We start from the raw sequence: 5000 nt of genomic DNA, 5'->3' as shown, positions 1-5000 counted from the left end.
GTGTGTGTGTGTGTGTGTGTGTGTGTGTGTGTGTGTGTGTGTGTGTGTGTGTGTGTGTGTGTGTGTGTGTGTGTATGTTCTTTGGGGAAGTATCCAAATACATTTGGTCCCACACACAGCTGAATACATTTATAACTTCATTCATAAATGCATTCGTTCATCCCCAGCTGCTGTTAGATGGACATCAACACTGTTAAAACTCCTCCTGTGAGAAAAGGCACATAATAATGACGCTTGTTAAGGATGATGTCCTTGTTTTTAAAGAATTAGTGCATAGCTTACCCCCTATTCAATAAAAACTTTTTTCCCTGATTTAGAAATTTAAATTGTTTTTCCAAGCGATTTTTTCATGGCGATGATTGCAACAACTAATCACCTCAGCAGAATTACTGTATATACCCGTTTTCTAATCAGACACTTTCAGGGTCCAGTTGGGGCTTCTCTGTGGTTGTGCTATGAGTTGGCTGATTCTGCGGGCATGTCTGGACTTACCGACGCCTCTGAAGCTACATGGATAATTAAAATATAAATAACCATAACACTGATACTTTTTGCTAAGGCAGGTGCTAAGACCAATAATTGCCATATAAATAAGGCCCACGTTATTTCTAATAATAAGAGAGTGCCAAAAGGGGGTGTTTATGTTGTGTAAAGGGTGACACAAATACACAAACACACGCACACACACACACACGTGCACACACACACACACACACGCACACACACACATGCTGTAACATGAAGTAATGTGTAATCTAAACAGGCTGTGGGCTGCCCTGCTGTCTCCTCACGGCCTGGCTTTCACTCACTTCTCGTTGCCTAGCAACCTGCTCCGCTAATTAGCATAGATGACACAGCGGCGCTAAACTCCTGCTAGCCCTGGGCTTCCTTCTCTCTCCTCACGTCTTGAAACAGACAATGTTAGTTAGTTTTCTTAATCATCCACTTTTGCATGCTTATTGAATGATTATGATGATTTTTATAATAGCCATGCCTACATGATAGAAAAAAAGGAACGAACGTCGAATTGACCATCTGGGATCGATGTAGTAGCCTCATATCATACCTTGTTTATGTGTAGGTAATCTTGTTTAAGTAAGGAAGCATCCACACAACGGATGCTTCTTTGGGGTAGTAGTTTAGTTCAGTTATCTTTTCAGTTAACAGAGGCTGTTATCCGAACAGACTCCCACACCGAGGCTGAGAACAATACAGTCCAAGAGCCACACAATCAATATTGGAGCAACCACACATTTAACTACGTTACCAAAACCAACCAGATACTGTTGTGGATAATACCCATGGTCTAATACTCAAAACAAATTACGAGAGGTCGAGTAGGACTAGGTTTGAATGATCAAGGCTTTATTGTCACCACAGATAGTAACAACATCACCTGAGTTGGTTTGCAAAGAACTGGCCTATTCGGTGCGGGATCTCTGAGGTAACTACAACTCTGTGATTTCCAAGACCAATCACAGAGCATCTAAAATATATAATAATAATAATAATACATTTAATTTAGAGGCACCTTTCAAGACACCCAAGGTCACCTTACAGAGCATATAGTCATCATAAATCGTTTAAAAAAAACAAGACATTGTGGAAAAAATAAATAAATAAACATAATTAATAAGAAATAAATAATAAATAAAACAAAAACAAGGCAAAACAAAACAAACAAACAATCAAAACAGTGATCAGTTAGACGTTGTGTGCGAGTTTGAACAGGTGAGTTTTGAGTTGTGACTTGAAGGTTGTAATGGTGTCTGACTGTTTATATGGGCCCTCCCCCTTCCCCATTACTATTTATCTTTACTTCCCACATGGATACATACATTCATACGTTCAAGCATTAGATACAAAGAGTTACATATTAAACATTAGTTATATGAAGTTTACACATTATGCATTACAGTTATATGAAGTGAGGTATTTGATTAAAATCCATTCATCGCCTTGTTTATTAACCTGAACTTAAATCACCATGACTTACCACATGTGTTTAAGAGATGAGAGCCCTGTGAAAGCAATATTCATTCAAACAGTAAAATATGCATTTGTAATAGTTAACAATGCCACTTTATTTGTCTGTGGCATATACAGTCATAATCCTAAAGTTGGTAGTGTCTGATTTTGACCAGGGTAAGGATTAGTTACCTTAACTCTAATTTTAAGCCTACAGAATATACATTTTAAATCTACAGACGACGAACCACAGGGGGTAAGAGATGTTTCTATAAGAGGTCATTTACACGAGGCGTCGGGGGTTCATCGGAATGCAGGCAATAGTTTAACACAGGAAGGCCAGGCAATATAAAGTGTTTAACATTTGGCTCCATTGTAAATATATTGACCTTATATTCTGATATAATTTATGCTTAAAGTTAACCTTACTTATACTTATACTCACTATCCAAGTGAACTGAGAAATAGACTGATGTCATTGACTACAGACGGATGTCTTGTGTGAGTGTTTGCCGGTCAGGTGTTGAATAACAATGGAACAAGGTCTGGAGCTTGTCCCTCCCCACCCCTGCTCGCACATTCCTCTCCACTAATATATCCTAACATTTGGCAAATATCCTTTTAAGCCTTCATTATTTTCTACCACAATACAAGGAGAAGCACAAAGGAAAAGCGGTGTTTTATTAAGGAGCTGCCTACCCACTCCCCCAACCGCCAGCACTATGCAGAGCCAAGGAGCACCACTCAACGCTATCCATTATCCATCATAGACCAGCATGCTGAAGCCAGCACAGAAGCCTGTTTCCCACGTGTTATAGCCCTGAAATGTCCCATTGGTGCTACGCTAATGCTACATGCTGCGCCAGAATGAAAATACTACTTCAAATATAACACACACGCACACGCACGCACACACATACAGACAAACACACACCCACACAAACACAACACACACACACACACACACACACACACACACACACACACACACACACACACACACACACACACACACACACACACACACACACACACAGACAAACACACACACACACACACACACGCACACACATATACACACACATATACACACATAATCACAACCAACACATGACTGAGCCTGCACCCATACATGCAGACCCCTTAAACAGGTGCACATGTATCTAGGCATATCCACACTACTGCACGTTTGCACACATGTCTCCCATGCTGGGCAGCTGATGTACAGACACGCTGGTTGACCTAATTAGCCGTAGCATAGTGATCTAGAGCAGACAGACACTGTTTATAATTAGCCACAGGAGACACACGCATGCACACTTACACACGCACGCGCACACACATACATATTAAACATGAGCACACACAAATATGCATACATACATACATTCATGCATACATCCATACATAGTACATACATATAAACATCCATACATACATACATACTTGTATACATTCACACAGACACACACACACACACACACACACACACACACACACACACACACACACACACACACACACACACACACACACACACACACAGATGGCTATGATGCAGAGCCATGTTCAGATGTATTGATCGTGAGGAAAATATATCCTTACACAGGTCCTCTATCAAGTCAAGTCAAGTCGATAATATTTGAAGCATCCTTAATCACAGCTACAGTCCCATAAGGCTTCACAGGCCACATAATAGGACATCTCCTTTACCCTCGACCAAGGAAGGGAAGGGAACATCTTCCCTCATGAACATGAAACCTGGAGAAGGAACCCAGAAAGTAGGCTCAATGATAGAAATAAAGATAGAAACAAAATAGTTCAAAAGAGAAGATCAAGCGTCTTTTTATGTACGAAAACTGTGAGAATCTGGGTTTAATTCATTACGATGCCGGGTAATAAAGTACCAGAATAGCGGGAAAAGATTTGGTTTGGCGCCGTTAAGTTGGGGAGCCGGCGGGGGTGGCTGCGTCTGAGCCGGGCGATGACGTCGGTAGTGCCGGTGTTAATGGCTCCCCCAGGCACCGCGTGCCGCACCATAGTGGCCCATGAACCCAGCGTGACTCACCGTCTCGCTGTGGAGCTCCTGACGACATCCCACGCACACACACAAACACACACCGTTCCCGACCCCCCCCCATCCCTGCTCACAACCACCACCACCACCACCACCACCACCACCACCACCACCACCACTCAGAGCATCCCACGCCGACAAAAAGACGGACTGAAATGTTCCCTGTCCAAACACCACCGTCATCAATCTCCCTCTCATCCTACTCCACCACCACCACCACCATCACCAACACCACCGCCTACCCCACAGTCACCACCATCCCAGAGGGGGAGCCTTTGTGCAGCTGTCAGACACCAGGACAGGGGGATGCAAGGAGGGGGGCCCGTGGAGAGGGTTTCTCTGTGGTCCTGACCCGACCTCCGTGTCTCTTATGTTAGCAGCAGGGTTCTGGCTGTTACCTTGAGCTCCGTTCCCCTGTCAGGTTCAGAAGAGGGAGGGGGTGGAGGGGTGAACGGGGCGGGGAGGGGGAGGGGGGGGGGGGGGGGGGGGGGGACATCAATGATGGGAAGCATCCAGTGTAGAAAGAAGCAAGAGACCCAGTCACAACCGGTTCCTAGTTCAGTCCCCCATGAAACGTCTTCCCTCGTTACCGGCACGGTCGGATGTACCAAACAGAAGCTGTTTTTTATAATTTGACGCTGCGTTTAAACTAGGTACTTACGCACGGAAGAGTGGTCCTTCAGCAGACGATTTAATCCAATGCAATTTAGAGGAGTTGTGTTTAAGTGTTTAAGCGTAGACTTTGGACATTGATCGTACATAGTACCTTATGGCTGGGACCACTACACTATCCAACACCCCTGATCACCAAACTGGTCAATCCCTTATTACTGGCAGGGTCAAGAGTTCATCAAATGTCCTTTTTAATTATTATACACTGCTTTAAACTAGGTTCTTAAATTGAATGAATGGGCTCCAGTAATGGGTTGGGCTGGTCCGGGTTTCATTAAGCTAA

The 5000-nt window shown here is 43.6% G+C and overlaps 1 protein-coding gene across 3 annotated transcripts in view; it reads left to right on the top strand.

Moving 5' to 3' along the window:
* Window positions 1-5000, top strand: part of adcyap1r1b (adenylate cyclase activating polypeptide 1b (pituitary) receptor type I) — a 22022-nt gene that overhangs the window by 6276 nt on the left and 10746 nt on the right. The window lies entirely within an intron of this gene.

Source organism: Gadus macrocephalus, chromosome 12 (assembly GCF_031168955.1).
Source record: "Gadus macrocephalus chromosome 12, ASM3116895v1".
Taxonomy (NCBI): domain Eukaryota; kingdom Metazoa; phylum Chordata; class Actinopteri; order Gadiformes; family Gadidae; genus Gadus; species Gadus macrocephalus.
Note: the sequence above shows the minus strand (reverse complement) of the source record. Positions and strands in the feature narration are given on the sequence as shown.